Source organism: Neophocaena asiaeorientalis, unplaced genomic scaffold, assembly GCF_003031525.2.
Source record: "Neophocaena asiaeorientalis asiaeorientalis breed wild unplaced genomic scaffold, Neophocaena_asiaeorientalis_V1.1 scaffold147, whole genome shotgun sequence".
In the NCBI taxonomy this organism is placed as follows: domain Eukaryota; kingdom Metazoa; phylum Chordata; class Mammalia; order Artiodactyla; family Phocoenidae; genus Neophocaena; species Neophocaena asiaeorientalis.
In genome coordinates, this window is record NW_020173758.1 from 8,837,809 (window position 1) to 8,856,459 (window position 18,651).

At 34.7% G+C, this 18,651-nt stretch overlaps 1 protein-coding gene across 1 annotated transcript in view; it reads left to right on the plus strand.

Annotated features, from left to right (window-relative positions):
- The window catches only part of RNPC3 (RNA binding region (RNP1, RRM) containing 3), a 62,747-nt gene extending 45,688 nt beyond the window's left edge, over positions 1-17,059 (plus strand). Inside the window, exons 16-18 of the transcript XR_003003946.1 lie at positions 4,128-4,232; positions 6,459-6,543; positions 16,046-17,059. The gene's annotated coding sequence lies outside the window, so the exon portion shown is untranslated. The remainder of the gene's footprint in view (positions 1-4,127; positions 4,233-6,458; positions 6,544-16,045) is intronic.
- The last annotated feature ends 1,592 nt before the right edge of the window (positions 17,060-18,651 follow it).

Sequence of the window (18,651 nt, forward strand, 5' to 3'; positions counted from 1 at the left end):
CAAATTTTAGGATTTTTTTTTTTCTATTTCTGTGAAGAATGCCATTGGTATTTGATGGGAATTGTGATGAATCTATAGATGGCTTTGGGTAGTATGGATATTTTAACAATATTAATTATTTTGATCCATGAACACAGGATATTTTCCATTTGTTTGTGTCTTCTTCAGTTTCTTTCAGCAAATTCTTATAGTTTTTGTTGTACAGATCTTTCACTTTCTTGGTTAAAATTACTCCTAAATATTTTGTTGTTTTTCATGCTATTTTGAATGGGATAGATTTCTTTCTTTGTTAGATGGTTCATCATTAGTGTATAGAAATACAGCTGATTTCTGTATGTTAATTTTGTATCCTGCAACTTTACTGAAATTGACTAGTTCCAATTTTTTTTTGGCTGAGTCTCTGGGATTTTCAATATACAAGGTCACATCACTTGCTAATCGCTACAGTTTCGCTTTTTCTTTTCAGATTTTATGTCTTTTATTTCTTTGTCTTATCTAATTGCTCTAGTTAGAACTTCTACTATTTGAATAAGAGTGATAAGAGTGGACATCTTTGTCTTGTTCTTGATCTTAAAGGAAAAGCTTTCAATTTTTCTCCATTGATTATGTTAGTTGTGTGTTTCTTCTGTATGACCTTTATTATGTTGAGGTATGTTCCTTCTGTGCCCAATCTGTAGAGTATTTTTATCGTGAAAGGATGTTGTATTTTGTCAAATGCTTTTTCTGCATCTATTGAGATGACTGTGATATTTATCTTTCATTTTATTAGTGTGATATGTTACATTTATTGATTTGTATATGTTGAACCATTCTTGCATCCCAGGGATAAATCCCACTTGGTCATGAGGTATAATCATTTTAATGTGTTCTTGAATTCAGTTTGCTAATATTTTGTTGAGAATTTTTACATCTATATTCACCAGGGATATTGGCCTACAGTTTTCTTTTTTGTGTGTCCTTATCTGGCTTTGATGTCAGGATAATGCTGGCCTTATTATTTCCTTCCTTATGCTAACTTTGGGCTTACTTTGTTCTTTTTTCTTAGTTCCTTGAGATATTAAAGTTAGATTTTTTAATTTGTGATTTTTCTAATTTCTTAATATCTGCATTTATCACAATGAACTTTGCTCTCAGAACTGCTTTTGCTGCATACCATACATTTGGATATGTTGTATTTTCATTTTCATTTGTTTCAAGATAATTTTTTATTTCCCTTTTGATTTCTTCTTCAGCTCACTGGTTGTTCAGAAATGTGTTGTTTAGTTTCCACATATTTGTAGACTTTACAGCTTTTCTCTTGTTGATTTCTAGTTTCATACCATCATGGTCAAAAAAGATAGTTGGTATGATTTCAGTGTTTTTAAATTTGCTAAGATTTGTTTTATGTCCTATTATATGATCTATCCTGGAGACTGTCCATGTACATTTGAGAAGAAAGTGTATTCTGCTGCTGTTGGGTGGAATGTTTTATAAATGTCTGTTAGGTCCATTTGTTCTAAAGTATGGTTCAATCCAATGTTTTCTTATTGGTTTTCTGTCTGGATGACCTATCCATTGCTGACAGTAGCATATTGAAGTCCCCTATTATTGTAGTGTTGTCTGTTTCTCACTTTAGATCTTTTAGTATTTGCTTAATATATTTTAGTGCTCTCATGTTGGGTGCACGTATATTTACAATTGTTATATCTTCTTGAAGTATTGACCCCTTTGTCATTATCTAATAACCTTCTTTGTCTCTTGTTACTGTTTTGGGCTTTAAGTCTATTTTGTCTGATATAAGTATAACTAACCCCACTTTCTTTTGGTTTTCACTTATTTGGAATATTTTCTTCTATCCTTTGAGCCTATGTATGTCACTTTGACCCGAAATAAGTCTCCTGTAGGCAGCATATAGTTGGGTCTTGGTTTTCCCATCCCTCTCTGTGCCTTTTGATTGGTGAATTCAGTATGTTTACATTTACAATGATTATTGGTATGTAAGGACTTAACTACCGTCATCTTATTATTCATCTTCTGCTTGTTTTTCATCTCAATTTTTCTTTTTCTTCTGTTTCTGCCTACCTTTGTAAATTGGTGGTTTTCCCTAGTGATTTTTTCAATCCCTCCTTTTTATGTTTTGTGTCCCTATGGTAGATTTTTGCTTTTGGGTTACCATGAGGCTTACACAAAACATCTCATAGGAACAAAATAGTCCCTTTTATCCTGATAACAACTTCTCTTTTTTCATCTATAAAGTTTCCATCCTTTTACTTCTTTTATATTTTTGATGCCAAATTTTCCTATTGTTGTACTGTGAATTCATTACAAAATTGTAGTGGTTACAGTTATTTTAAATTATTCTTTCCTTTAACATTTGTACTATAATTAAATGGCTAACACACCATTCTAATATAGAGTTACAGTTTTCTAATTGTGATTGTCTATTTTTCACCTTTACTAAACTGTTGTGTATTTTCATACGTTTTTGTGTCACTAATTAGCATCCTTCCATGTCAGCTTGAAGAGTTTTTTTTAACATTTCTTATAAGTCAGGTCTAGTGGTGGTGAACTCCTTCACCTTTTGTTTGTATCTCCTTTATGTCTGAAGGATAACTTCGCCAGGTAAAGTATTCTTGGCTGGTAATTTTCAATCTTTCAACACTTTGAATATGTCATGTCACTCTCTCCTGCCCTGTAGAGTTTCTTCTGAGAAATCCCCTGATAGCCTAATGGGGATTCCTTTGTAGATTACTTTCATTTTTTTCCCTGGCTGCCTTTTGGATTCTTTCTTTGTCATTGATTTTTTTGACAGTTCCATTATAATGTGTCTTGTAAACAGACTTTTTGTATTGAGATAACATGGTGTTCTATTAGCTTCATGGACTTTTATGTCTAATTCCTTCCCCAGGTTTGGAAAGTTCTCAGCTATAATTTTTTAAATAAACTCCCCTTTTCCCTCTTTTCTCCATCTGGTACACCAGTTATTCTTATATTTGCTTTTCTGATCAAGTTCTTAGGGTTCACAGGGCTTCTTCATTTTTAAAAAATCTTAGTTCTTTTCTCCTAACTGAATCATTTCTAAATTCTTATCCTCCCAGTCACTTACTCTTTCTTCCATCTGATCTGTTCTGTTACCTTTGCTCTCTGATGAATTCTTTATTTCATTCATTGATTTATTCAGCTTCAGAATTTCTGTTTGGTTCCTAAAAAATTCAGTTTCTTTTGTAAAGAATCCTTTATGGTCATTAATTTTGTTCCTGAGTTCATTGACTTGCCTTTCTGAGTTTTCTTATAGTTTATTGAATTTCTTCATAACATCTACTTTGAATTCTTTATCAGATCTCAGTATACTGTGCCTTTGAGTTCCTGGGGAATTATCATTTTCTTTTTGTGATACCATATCCCTTGATTTTTCACAGTGTTTGACGATATGTGCCTCTACTTTCGCAGTTAAAGTAGCAAGCACTTTTCTTAGTTAAGGATTTGTTTGCTTTGGCTGTTACAGCTCATCAGGCTGGCAATTAGAAAACTTTCTTTTGTTTTCCAAAAGGTGGCACTGTAGCTCAAGTTTTAGGTTTCTCCTATAGAAGCTGGCTCTTGGGGCTGTGCTTGGGAGTTTTAAAAAGAGCTGGCATCAGAATGGGAGGAGGCTTGGGCTTAGGAACTGAAACTTTAGGGGTGCCATGGCCTGGTAGGGGGATCCTAGAGTGGGGTCTCCCAGAGTCCTGAAGCAGATAGCAGGAAACATGTTCCTTCAATGCCCTTTGATAGTCTTATCTGCCCCCTTTCCTTTCCTCTTCCTCCCCAACCCCCCAGTCATGGAGGTTCCCTCCTCAGAACTCCAGGTCTGCTGGAGAGAATTGGGACCCTCCAGCTGCAACTCACCTGCATCTGGGCAGTTTGACACTCACCACTTTTGCCTTCCTCCTCCTCTGACACAGAGGTAGCTACTTCCACTGCTAAAAGTCCAGTGTTGTTTAGGGTCACCTTGGAGAGGGGGGCTGCCTCAGCAGGTTCCTGCCTCTCCTCTGTCTCCAAACTTGTCTCAGTCCTGCTCTAGTGGCATGCTGGGTTCCCCCATCAGGCTGGCTGGACCTCCACAAATTCTCTGTCTCCTGTGAGGGTCCACCCAATTGTGTGTTCTCCAGGTTCCCTTTCTCCCAATTGGAGCAAGTGAGAGTAAAGCAGACTCATCCACTCCCTTGGATCTGCAGCCCCATCTGAGGTCCTATCTACCTACTTTGAATGCACAGGTGGGTAGAAATCTCCTAGTATCCTGGTATAAAATGCAGAGGACTTTTGTTTGGTTATGGATGTCCAATTAGTTGTAAATCAAAGGGGAGAGAAAAAAGGAACAATGCATACCACCATGATGCTGATGTCATGTTAGTTTTGTTACTTTTTAGAGTGGTTATTTCTCTAATGTAAATGCTAATTGTCTTGTTCTTTGGTCTTATTTTCTATATCAATAAAGCAAGATGATTATATTTAGATATGTGTTTTCAAATTACCAAAAAAAAGGGACATTACAATTAATCGCAGATTTTTTATAAAGCTACAATTTCATGACTATATATTAAAATATGTTTTTATACAATGTTTTGAAATTTTAGTTATTATTTAAAATCTGGAAACCACTGGACTAGTTTATTCCAATAGTCTCTCTCAAGGTTAACATTCTCTGATCTTACGGTTTATTCTTCCCTTGACTTCCTACATCCCAAGAGAAAGAAAATGTCATATAAGAATGTTTTATGAATCAAATATCTTAAGGGAACTTAATGGTTGTATCAATCAGGATAGAATAAGTTATGCTGCAGTAACAAAGAACTAAAAATTCTCAGTGCCTTACAATAGCAAAGTTTATTTCTCTTGTTCATCTCAGATCAACAAGGGATTATTCGTATCAGTCACTTTACATTCTGTCACAGAAAGATATTGACACATTTTTTACCATATAGAAGCCCCAAAGTAAAACATTACTTCTGTTTGCATCTCATTGCCAAAGCAAATCACAATAGCACTCCTGAATTCAATAGGACAGGGATATATATTTCACCTGCAGGGAGGAGCACTGAATATTTATAAACAACAATATATTCTGTGGGTGAATATGATATTAGGAATAAAAACTAACAGAAAAATGAATTTATTTAAAATGAAAATTAGAAAAACAGGAAATTTGAGGATAACTCTTACTACTTCTCCAATCTTCTGAGCATAGTAATATTAGCTAAACAGAAATTTCCAGATATCAGAATATCTTCACATACAATTTTTTTTTTTGATTTTTTAGAACAACCCAATGAGGGAGATTAAAAAGACTGAATTGTGGCTAAAGTCTCACTACAGAGTTAGATCGTTTGGTTTTGAATTTCAGTCTCAGCATTTACTAAAATATGTTCATGGACAAATTGCATTGCTTAATTTCTCAGTGCCTCAGTTTCCTTCTTTTAGGACTGAATATAATCGTAATTCTATCCTGAATTTATATATCTGTGAGGAGTCAAAAGTAATAACACATGGAAATGGCACATAGTAACACTCAATGCATATTGCTAGTTGTTAATTATTTTTTGTATTTTTATCATTTATCAACAGTACTATGATTCCCATTTTCTAAATGAAAACCTAAATGCAATCTATAGACTTTAATGTTTCTCTAAGGTTCACATAGTAGATAGCAAAGCTTGGATTCAAAATTAGATTTTTGGTTTAGAGATTTTGTTTACATTCTAGTCACACTTATTTAACTAATTTGACACAATCATATTCTAATCTGTGTCTTTAAGGTTATTTTAGCAAAAGGTTGTTTGTTTTTTTCCTATGGATTGATATAAATGGTTCAGGAAAAAAAGACTGGCTGAGATTGGGAGAGGATATTGAGAATAAGAAAGGAAGACAAAGAGAAAGCAAGCAACTGAGAAGGTACAGTGTAATTAGAGTAGGTGGCAGGGCAGCTGACTGAGCTGGCGGAGGGAAGTCAGTGGTTTGCTCAGGAAACAGGAGTGATAGTGGCCAATCTGGTGCTGTTGTGGAGCTCAGATTAGACTTTTTGTACAAATTGGATTTGGAGAATTAGAGCAGGATTGTAAGACCACCTACTGAAAGGAAGAGTATTATAGGAAATCTATAAAGTCCTAAATTCAGCATTTTTTTCCTAACTGAAGAGAAAGCAAAATCAGAACTGTGTGACTTTGTTGTTTTATAATTGAAATGACTGAACTGTGGATTTGAGAGACTGCTGACTTTAGGGAAGTCGATGTGGTAAGTTATTTTAATGGTTTTTGTGTATCATATAGTTCCCCCCTCCCTTTTTTCTTGAAATAGGTGGTTTCTGTCATATGCTTTGATATAGTTCAGAGTCTCACAATCTGTTTTAGGTTTGTTGACAACTCAAGTTTCAGTTTCCAGCAGCATATACTGTTTGTGTTTGAAATGCGTCTGAGGCTTGGCTCAAAATGTTTCTCTCATTTCAGAATGTGGTATGCAAACTTCATTATGTTTGCCTTCATTTCTCTAACCTTCACATGTGACTTATTATCCTGAGAATAAACCTTACGGGTAAGTCTGAGCTAACAATTTTTTTCTTCTTAACATTGGATATGTTTTATTGAAACTTCAAATATAAATTTTCAAATATAAATACTCCCTAAAAAGTACTGCTTTGTTGTTAAGCTATTACCAAATATCCTATTTAATATTATTTAGGAATTCCCAAGACATCTTATTTAGCACATTATAGTAACCATAAGAGCTTTAAAATAAAAAGAAATTTCCTCTATTTAGAGCAATCCAGAAAAAATGAGGTGTGGGCAACAGAGCATTGATATTAGTATCACTAATTATGAATAGCTTCTCTGAGGAGAACCATTTTAGGAAAACTATAATGGGAAGTAGACATAACAACTATTTCAAGTTCTTATTTTTTTGTTTTGTTTTGATGCCAAAGATGTCAAGAATTTGTTTGCATTGTTTACTTCCCATGATATAAATATACTTTAGTTGTTTTAATTCCTCTGCTGTGAAGTTTATAACTCTTTAGATTGACTGAGATGAAAATTAAGATTAAATGAGAAAACCTATGACAATGGCTGATCCTTGGTAGAAGCTTATTATATGTTTGCATATCTCCACCTATGCTAGGATGCTAATAAAGTCCCCCAAATTGTGTTTGCAAGTTGTCCTTTATTTTAATAATATTTTTAAATGCTTTATGAAAAACACTTATTTGTTACTTAAAGAACAGTTCAGAGATAACTAATGAGGCAATGAGGAAAAGTTGTTTCAAAACTAACATGTAGACTGCCAGAAGCTCTAAAGAGTTTTAAAAAAAGAGAAGAGAATGGGGAAAAAATTGCAGGTGGAAAACATTGCTCGTTCTTTCTTATCACCATCTGTTCCTCTGGGGGATAAAAATATGTCTGAGATGTAGAAAGTATTATTAGAATTTGGGAATAGTGGAATGGAAAGACAGAATGTCCAAGTAATGGTAAGTGAAAGTGGGAAGAGAACATGAGTTTCTAGCAGTTTGAATAGTACCAGAAGTAAAAATAGCAATAAAATAATAACAATATTACAGCAACCAAATACATTGAGCTTTTACTGTATCCATCCACTGGGATAACAGCTTTATATGTGTTAATCCATTTAATCATCATAACAACTCTATGAGGTACATACTACTTTTTCTAGTTTACAGATAAATTTAGAGAGGTTACTTTCCAGGATCACACACCAGATAAATGGTAAGGTCAGGATTTAAACAATGCTTAGTCTAACTCCTAAGGTCCTAGTCTTAACCATTACATTTTAACATTTGGAACCTTGGGTCAAGTATGAAGTTCAAATGTTCTCTTCTCTAACTCTCAACTCTGTATCACCATCAGCCGTATGTCATCCACTATTTAGTCAGTCTTCTCTCCTATTCTGTTTCTAATATTCATGTACATTCAGTTAGTCTCTTGTCCTCCTTGCAAATTTTCCTTCCTATTTGTTTTTGAATACCTTTCTTTGGTAATTAAACTCCTCTCCCTATGTTGAAGGTAACTCTTTATATGTTCCCTACTACCTGCCCTATCATATAGACTGCAGAGTTATAACATTGGATTCAACATGTCTATTGGTACCTTGTCAACTTTTAAGGGTCCAGCTCTCTAGGCCTGATAATCCCACCAGAGTGAAATGGCCTACACATACTAGTTGCTTATGAATGGTATCTGTTCCGACTGGTTGGTGTCTGTGCTAAATTAGTTGTTAAATCTTTTGTGTGCCATTTCTGAAGCTATCATTTCTTTGTTGAAAGCTTCCAAGTCTCTCTTCTTCTTTCTTCATATCTAATTTTTTTATAGCCCGAACTCAGTATATTCCATATTAGCTCTTCAGTTTCCCTAAATCAATCTGCCTCTAGGTTGCACTATGCATGATAATGCCATTGTCATTGTTCCACTCACTAAACTTTAAATCATAGAGTCCTCTTTGATTCTTCTTTTTCTCTATTCCCCTACATCTGATTAGCTACCATTTCTGTAGAATCATCTCCACCAAATCTATTGCATCTCTCCTCTCTATATCAATTCATTATTGCTGAATAACAATAATTTATTATCTCTCATATGTCTATGGTTCACTAAGTAGTTCTTCTGCTGATTTAGCTCTGGAACAATCATTCAACTAACAGTTAGCTGGTAGGTCAACTCACATGGTTAGAATGGCTAGGGCCAATTAGATCTCTCCATGTGGCCTTCCCAGTTATCATCACAACACAGTGGTCTCAGATTTTCAAGAGATGTGCAGATGCTAATCAAACTTCTGTTTGTGTTTGTGGCTTGCTTGCTGACATCCCTCTGGACAAAACAAATTATAAACCAATTCCATAATCTATTTAGGAAGAGATTCCACAAAAATATGGGTACTGTCAAGTGTCATTCATTGGGTGGCACTTATTGTTACAGTTTACCACAGTCTCCTAATTTTCATTTTTACTGCTGAAATCATAGTTCAGATTTTCATCACTACTCTGTTTTACTACTGCACAAGTTTTCGATTGTTTCTATCTCAGTTCTCTTTGCCTGCCAATCCATCTGCTATACTACAAAAGCTCCAGTCATGTTACTTTCCTTTTTAAAAATAAACAAATGAATAAAAACCTTCTATAACTTCTCATAGCTATCAGAAGAAAGTCTGCTTTCTTCTCTCTGACTTTGAGAGCCCCCCAATATAACTTTCCTAAGTCCTATGGCTCCCCTACTTCTAACTCAATGTTCTACAAAACTATATTAACTTCTTGCTATTGTCCTTGCCTAATTTCTACAATTGCTATATTTTTTTCTTGCTTAAAAGCCATTTCACCTTATCTCTTTTCATTAAAATCAAATCCATTCTTCAAGTCAATTTTACCTTCCCGTATTCCCATCAGTTACAAAGGATTTTCCTATTAGTGAAATCCTAAAGCACTTTACTCATCTCTCTCTTAAGATAGTGATCATATCCTTCATTTTATTATTGTTATTTGTATTTGTGCATGGACATGTCCTTTCTCAGACTTAGTATGAGAAAGGTGCTACAACAGTGTGGTCCAATAGAAATATAATGAAAACCACATATGTAATTTTAAAAAATTTAGTAGCCATATTAAAAGAGGTAAAAAGAAACTAGGAAATTTAATGTTAATAATAAACTTTATCTAGCCTAATGTATCACAAAATATTATCTCAGCATGTAAACAACATACTAATTAATTTTTTACATTGTTTTTCATGCTAACTTCAAAATCTGGAGTGTATTTTACATACATATCATATTTCTGTCCAGATAAATCATATTTCAAGGGTTCAATAGCAAAGTGTTGCTTTTGGCTACCATATTGGACATTACAACCTGAGAATTCTATGAGAAACATTGGTGTATTACAGAGAATGTTGACTCGTGGTAGGATGATTATCAGATTTTGGCCTTGTTACTTAGTATATGAGCCTGAACAATTTATTCAGTCTCTCTTAGCCTTAGTTCCTTTATGTATACAAAGTTTTTGCAAGGATTAGAGTTGACTGTATTACACAGTTTCTGACATGGTGTTCATTTACTTAAAAAAAACCAATGTGGACATGACCCAACCTACACCAATGTCTTGCAAAATACCTGGATTTTAGAGTCTGTATATTGTAACCATTTATTGATCACATAAGCCATTATGCTGTTTGTTTTGCAAGGAATATTAAATATGAAGTCTACCTTTAAGAAGATTGGTCCCAGAATGATGGCCATATAAATACTTATTTTTTACAATATAAATCAAATATCACTTAATAATACCATATAAGTTAAAAAGCTGTCTTACAGAGGAGTCATTAACTATTCCTGGGAATATCAAGGTAAGCTTCATACAGACGCTTTTTCAACTGCATCTGAAAGGAAGAAAAGTTACCAGATATTCAGGGGTGATGGAAGGGAACCATAGAAAGTTAAATAAAGTGCATGAAAGTCATGGAGGAATAAAATTCCTTGTAAAATATGAATAAATTTTAGTTTTGCAATGGATAAGTGTTAGGGACTTCATGTTTGTGTTCCACCCCACCAAAAATTCAAATGTTGATACCCCAACTCCCAATGGAATGGTATTAGTCTATGGGGCCTTTGAGAAGTAAATACGTTAAGGTGAAGTCATGGGAGTGAAGCCCCCCTGATGGGATTAGTGTCCTTGTAAGAAGGGAAAGAGACTGAGATTTTCTTTACTCTACACCATGTGAAGATGCAAGAAGAAGGTGGCCATCTGTGAACATGAAAGGGGGTTCTCACCAGACATTGGATCTTCTGATATTTTGGTCTTGGGTTTCCCAGACTCCAGAAATGTGAGAAATAAATATTTAATTATAAGCCATCCAGTCTATGGTATTCTTGTTATAGCAGCTTGAACTGAATAAGAAAATAGGACACAGAATATATTCATAAAGTAGGACACAGAGTATATTCATAAAGTGGGTGAATATGGACCCACTTTGGGTCCTAGAAAGGACCAAAGGAGAGCATTAGGATTCATAGAGTGCTCTTGGTACCCCCTCCAAAAAGCTAGTACTTCCTCATTTTTCATCATCTTAATAAATGGTATCACCAAATACCTATTTCTTTAATACTTCTCTTTCCCTCATTCTTCAGCTTGAATCTATGTATAAACCTATTGCCTTTCTACCTCTGAGATGTATTCTGTCAGTGCAGCACTCCAAGCCACTTACTACTTTCCAAGACCACTGAAAAAGCCTAACTGATCTCCTTGCCTTCACTGTTGTCTTCCTGTAATCCAGTTTCTTCACAGAAGAGGAAGAATGATTTTTTTAAAGTAAATCAGAATCTCTTACCTCCCCTTCTTTGAGCCCCAATGGCTTTCTCTTTCATTATGTTCCAAAGGGTGCTACATGATCTGGCCTACCTCTCTGACCTAATCTCGTTTTACTCTCCCCTTGATCACACATTATTTAGATGCACTGCCTTTATTTTATTTTAGTGTCACTGAGTATTCTAAGCTTTTTTCTACCTGGGCTTTTACTATTGCACTTTCTTCTATCTAGGTTGCTCTATCTTCAAATAACGGGCTCCTTCTAATCCTTCAAATTCTACCTAAAAATCACTTTCTCCGGGATACCTTCCCTGACTATTCTAGCTAAAATACCCTGATGGTGAAGTCATTTTCTATTTTATTACACTGTTATTTCATATTAGTTCTTACTGCCATCTTAAATTGTTTTATTATTATCATTATTTACTCATGTATTTTCTTTCCTTTCCATTAAAATATAAGCTGCTCGAGAATAAAATCTTGTCTGTCTTGTTCATCATTGTATCCTGAATATCATCCTTGTGCTTTAGCAAAAGGCAGACACTCAGTTAATGCTTGTTGAGTGAATGGATCTTTTTCCCCACATGTACTATATTCTCTCTAGTAGGATTTCATGTATTAAGAAGGAAAATGGATGTGAATATATTAATCTAGTGTTTTATCAGGTATAAGAGATATTTGGTTATAAGAGCTAAGAGGGAAAAAAAAGCCACACTCTATTGCTATAGCCAATGAATTAAGCAAAGGATTTGATAGAGGGGGCAGGGGGAAAGGTCTGTTTCCTCAATTCATGATCATTCATCTTCCAAATAGTTTCTTAAATCTTAATGTAGAAACTTCAGTAACTAAAAATATTGGTTGTGATACCAGAACTGAATTGAATATTCTGTTTCTTTTTGAAATCGAAACATTGCAAATGTTTGCAGTAGGTAGTTAAGGCAATATTTTGACTGTGAATTCAGTTGGCTCTAATTGTTATTTTCCTTCTATTAGTGTAGGACTTTAGAAATAAGATCTAATCCTGTTAAATAATAATTGCTTACAGACTTTTTATATGTATATATATAGATGTGTGTATATATATATATAAAATGCAAGATGTTTAAAAAGGTTAATATTCCCTCAATAAGGAAAACATTGTTATAAAATGTCATTTAGATCAGCTCTAATAAGTAACCAACTTGAAAAACTCAGAAATGCATAAAAAAACACGTATACTTAAATAATTATAATATCATTACAATCAACATTTTTTTATGTTTTAGAAGATTCTCATTAACCTTTTTGTCAAAGGCATTTCTAAGAACTCAGAAAAGCATATTGAAAAACATGTTTGTTGCCATTAACACCATTTGCCCAGCTATGCATCTCTAATATATGTCTGTATTTCTTACATATGGTGTTTCTAACAATTAGTTAGGGGTAGCTGATTTAATGATTATTCCCATACAAAGTCATAACACTTGGGTGCTTTTTACAATATAAAGGCCCTTTTATGTTTAATAAGTTAAAAACTAAAAGACACAAATTATGCAGTCTATAATAATTAATTATCTGGAGCTCATAGGAATCTTCTCCTACATTCCCTATATTCTTTTTTTCATTCGCTTTCCAATGGCTTTCACATGATGATGTTGTATGTCTTTGGTTTCCTCTCTTAACCCCTAATACAAATGGATGTTTATGTAGCGCTCTCATGACACCATTTACTCCGAGTTTTCTTCCTGATCCTCTAGCTATTCTCCTTCACCTTGACTGTAAATGTGGAATTTATTAACGCTTTCATCTAGGTCTTCTTATAAATTTCAGTTGTTTTATTTTAATGATTGAGTAAGAAAATAGAAGCCATAACTTGGAAGCTCTCTCTTCTTTTCACCCACAAATCTATCTATACTTGCCCCTGTTATTTTCTTCTATCCTCCTGTTATGATGAACAAAGTGCACTTCATTTTACCAAAGTCCATTCCCTCCATTTTTACCTTTGTGAGGACTTTATTTCTTAAATTATCCTTTCTCTTCAGATTTAACAGTCTTTCTTTTTCTGACAGATTAGTCCCCTCAGATTACATATATCACATTAGAATCTTTCAACTAAAATATCCGTGACCCTCAGTTTTTCCCTACTTAGTCAAACTGCTGAGTTTTCATCACATAGTCTCAACATCCTCAACACTAGTCATTTTTCCTCTCCTTACTGTTCAGTTTCCATCATCACTTTATTTAATCTGTTCTTGTCAACATAAAATATTTGTTACTCATACAATGTACCTTTTTTATCCTCATCTTGCTCTACTTCACAATAGGATTCAATATGGAAAGACACTCTCACCTCCTCTCTTCCTTTGGCCTCTGTGATTGTACTCTCTCCTTGTTTTCCTTCTCTCTCACTAATTGCTCTTTTTCAGATTTTTTTTTATTGTTTTTGACCTAAGAACTCATTTGGATCTAATTCTCTTTCTTTTCAATCCTCTCTTTAAAGTGTTTGCCATCATTTCCACGGATTTAAAACACATACTTTGGCATGGAGGCCTGCATCTTGAAAGCAGATCTTATCATGGACTTCAGCCTCACATTTACTTTACAAGAGATGCTTCACATCTCTACTTCACTGTTTCACAGACATCTCCTACTTAACATAACCAAACTGTGACCTTCAATTTGTTTCTTCAGGAAGCTTTTTGGTATTCCCCACTGCTCTGTTTCACCACTTACTAAGATACCTGAGGTATTTCCTTGATTTTTTTCCCCCTTCTCTTAACAACTTGCCCTACTTCTTCATATAAACCTTAGCATGATCTATGAATTTTTATCTTCAAACTATCTCTTAATTCCTTGCACTTTTTTCTTGTATCCTCTTCCACCTCTTCATCCAGGTCATCATTATGTCTTGCCTGTGTTCCAAAACAACTTTTCTCCTGTTTGTACTGTTTTACTTCCTCAATTGATTTTACTACAAACCACAAAATAATATTCATAGTATGTAAGTCAAATTACAAACTCACATGCCTTACACTATTACATTTTTATTGCATTTAGACTAAAATCTCAACTCCTCATGATAACCTACAATACTACACATTATCTGGCATGAACCTAGCCCTCGAACCTCAGCTTTGCTCTTTCCCTTAGCAATCCCATACCCTCAGTCATGATGGCCTTTCTTCATTTACTTGAATGGGCCATGTTATTTTTCACCTTGGAGATTTTTGGGTATGTTTACCCCCACTTATTTTGGAATGCTCCTAACCCAGGTTTTAGTATGGCTGGCTCCTATTCTTTATAAGTGGTCCCATAACTCAGTGACTGGCATCACCAGTCATTCAGTTCTGCAAGCAAGAAATCTGGTCTCATCGTTGAAACCCTCTTCTCATATGTCACTCAGACCATCATGCATTCAACATCACATTCCTAATTTCCCTTCTAAATATTTCTCGACTGAGTTCTTTTCTCTCTCCACTGCCACTATCTAGCCATGCTTTTGTTAAATGACTAAAATCTCTTATTTTGCCAACATTATTACAAAGAAAACACCACAGACTCACAATTTAAAACCAGACTTTACTGTTTGTAACAAATGCATTGCAGGATGGATGCAGGGAGTCCAAACACAAGCCACGGCCTGGGAACACCTCACAGCAGTTTTGTAACACATCAGAATTACATGCTTTCTTTTAGGTAAGATTGTATACAGAGAACCCTTTTAAGAATTTCCTGGTTGTTAGCAGGGAAGTAGGGTAACCATGATAATCAGGTATGTACATCCGGGAAGGGAAGATGAACATTATGGACTTAAGGCTGCAAACTTCAAAAAGGATATTTGAAAGGGATTCAATGATGGGATAGCAGTATTTGTACAGGGAGCATATGTATATAGAGGTTAAAGAGCTTGCCCAGGAGAATAAAACATCAAGGACATCTATTGAAATTGTTACTATTAGCATATCAAACTGATAGAACTTCACATTCTGTTGACTATGGAGAGGCTCGCTTCAGCATCAGCATCTACCTTAGCCCTTCCTCTAATCATTCCATTGTCTACTGTGCATCCAGAATGGTCTTCTCAAATCAGAAAACCACCACCAGCACCACCACCTTTCCCAAACCCTGTCAATGGATTACCACTTACCTTAGAATAAAAGGCCAAAATTCTTAACAGGGCTATTAGAGTTTTCTGCATCTGAAGCCTCATCTCCCAAACTCTCCTCTTCAACTTTTTTTTTTTTTTTTCCTATAGCCATACTAATCTTTCAGTTACTCAGATTCACTGAACTCCTTTTATCTCCTCAAGTTCAACTCTGGGAAATTCTGCCTCTTCTTCTTGGAAGGATCTTTTCTCACCTCTTTCCCTAATTAACTGCTATTCATCATTCAATTCTTAGTTCAAAGGCCACTCCTATAAAGTCATTTATCCAGGATTAGGTCAAATTCCCCTACTATTGTCATGACTTTCTGTACTTTCCTTCTTACCACTCACCATAAATCTATAGGACAGTGTCTATTTTGGTCTTTATTGAATCCTCAGTCACAGGACAGGGTCTGGCAGATATTATTTAAGAACTCAATAATTATTTGTAAGATAAAGTGACATAATGAAAGAGAAGAAGAAAAGAAACATGTCAATTTTTGAGAAGTAGAAACTTAGTAAATATAAGGCCTTGGAATAGAGTTATTCCCCTCATCCTCAGTCTAATTCTTCCCACATTTCACCAGTTCCTGATTACCTTGATTTCTCAGGTCATAAATGCCCTGGGATCTCAATAGAAGCAGAAGAAGTATAGACATACCTCAGAGATATCGTAGGTTCAGTTCCAGATCACCATAATAATGTGAGTATCTTAATAAAGCCATTCACAGAATTTTTTTGGCTTCACCAGTGCATGTGAAAGTTATATTTATAGTGTAATCTGTTAAGTGTACAATAGCATTATATCTCTCAAAATGTACGTGCCTGTTTGAAAAAATACTTTATTGCTAAAAGAGGCTCTCATCTGAGGCTTTAGTGAGGCATAATAGTTTTACAGTAATAGCATCTAATATCACTGATCGCAGATCACTGTAATAAATATAATCATAATGAGAAAGTTTGAAATATTGCGAGAATTGCCAAATGTATGACAAAGTAACAAAGTGAGCAGATTCTGTTGGAAAATGATGGCTTTAAACTTCCTTTGTACATGGTTGCCACAGACCTTCAATTTGTAAAAAGTGCAATATCTGCAAAGCACAACAAAACAAGGAACGAGATATGCCTGTATTTGAAAAAAATTCAGCATTCTTCTGTCAACAAATGAAGTATAGAAGGAATGTACCTGAACATAATAAAAGTCGTACAGGACAAGCCCATGGACAACATCATACTGAAAGGTGAAAAGCTGAAAATTTTTCCTTTAATATCAGGAACCTCACCTCTCCTCATTTCTATTCAAAATAGTATGGGAACTTCTAGCCAGAACAATTGGGCAAGACAAAGACATAAAAGACATACAAATGAGAAAGGAAGAATAAACTTGTCTCTGTTTGCAGATGACATGATTTTATATATGGAAACTCTTGAAGGTTCCAGCAAAAATCTGTTAGAATTAGTCAAAAAATTCAGTAAATTTACAGAGGACAAGATCAACATGAAAAAATCAATACAATAACAACAAGCTATCAGAGAATGTAAGAAAGCAATCCCATTTACAACCGCACCAAAAATAATAAAATATTTAGGAATAATTTAACCAAGGGAGTGAAAGATCTGTATGCTGAAAACTGTAAGACATTGAGGAAAGAAATTGAAGAAGACATAAACCAGTGGAAAGATGTCCTATGTTCTTGGATTGGAAGAATTAGTATTGTTAAAATGTCCATACCACCCAAAGTGATCTATTATCAACAGTGCAATCCCTGTCAATATTCCAATAGCATTTTTCACAGAAATAAAATTCAATCTTAAAATTCCCGTATGGAATCACCGAAGACCTTGAATATCCAAAGTCATCTTGAGAACGACAAAGAAAGCTGGAGGCATCACACTTCCTTATTTCAAACTAAATTTCAAAACTACAATAATCAAAATAGTATGGTATTGGCCCAAAACTAGGCAACAGAACCCAGAAATAAACCCTCACATATGTGGTCAAAAGATGTTTGACAGGGGTGCCAATACCCATCAATGGGGAAAAGATAGACTCTTCAATAAATGGTGTTGGAAAATCTGGATATCCACATTCAAAATAATGAAACTGGTCACCTGTCTTACATCACTGAAACAATTTTATTTGAAATGAAAGATTAAATGTAGAACCTGACAGCATAAAACTAGAAGAGAACTGGAAAATGCTTCAGGATATTGGTCTCAGCAGTGATTTCATGTATATGACACCAAAAATCGCAGACAAAAGAACCCCAAAAATAAACAAGGAGAACAAGATCAAACTAAAGAGTGTCTGCATAGCAAAGAAAACAGTCAGTAAAATAAACAAGGCAATCTATGGAATGGGAGAAAATATTTGCACATGGTGTATCTGTTAAGGAGTTAATATTCAAAATAGATAAGGAACTCTTACAACTCAGTAGCAAAAAACCCAAATAACCCAATTTTAAAATACGCAAAGGACTGAGTGGACATTTTTCAAAGAAGACATACAACTGGCCAGAGGTACATGAAAAGGTGCTCAACATCACTCATCATCAGGGAACTAGCAAATCAAAACCACAAGATATCACCTCACACGTGTTAGGATGTCTGTTATCAAAAAGACAAGAGATAACAAGTGTTGGCAAAGATGTGGAAAAAGGTAACCCAGGTATACTGTTGGTAGAAATGTAAATTGATACAACTATTACGGAAAACAATATGAAGTTCCTCAAAAAATTAAACGTAGTACTACCATATGACCAAGCAATCCCACTCCTGCATATAGATTCGAAAGAAATGAAATCAATATCTCGAATTGTTATATGCACCCTCACGTTCAGTGCAGTATTACTCATAATAACCAAAACATGGAGACAACCTAAATGTCTATCAGCAGTGAATGGATAAAGATAATGTTATTTGTCAACTTGAAGGGCATTGTGCTGAGTGAAATAAGCCAGGCAGAGAAAGACAAATCTTGTATTGTATTACTTATGTGTGGTGCGTTAAAAAAAATTAGAATTGAACTCATAGAAAGAGAGTAGAAATGGTAGCTGTCAGGGCCTGGGGGCGGGGGAGGGGGCGGCAAATGGAGAGATATAGTCCACAGGGTACAAACCTTCAGTTATAAGGTGAATGAGGATCTACTGTACAGTGAGGTCACTATAGTTGATAATATGGGATTGTACACTTGAAATTCATTTAGAATAGATTTTAA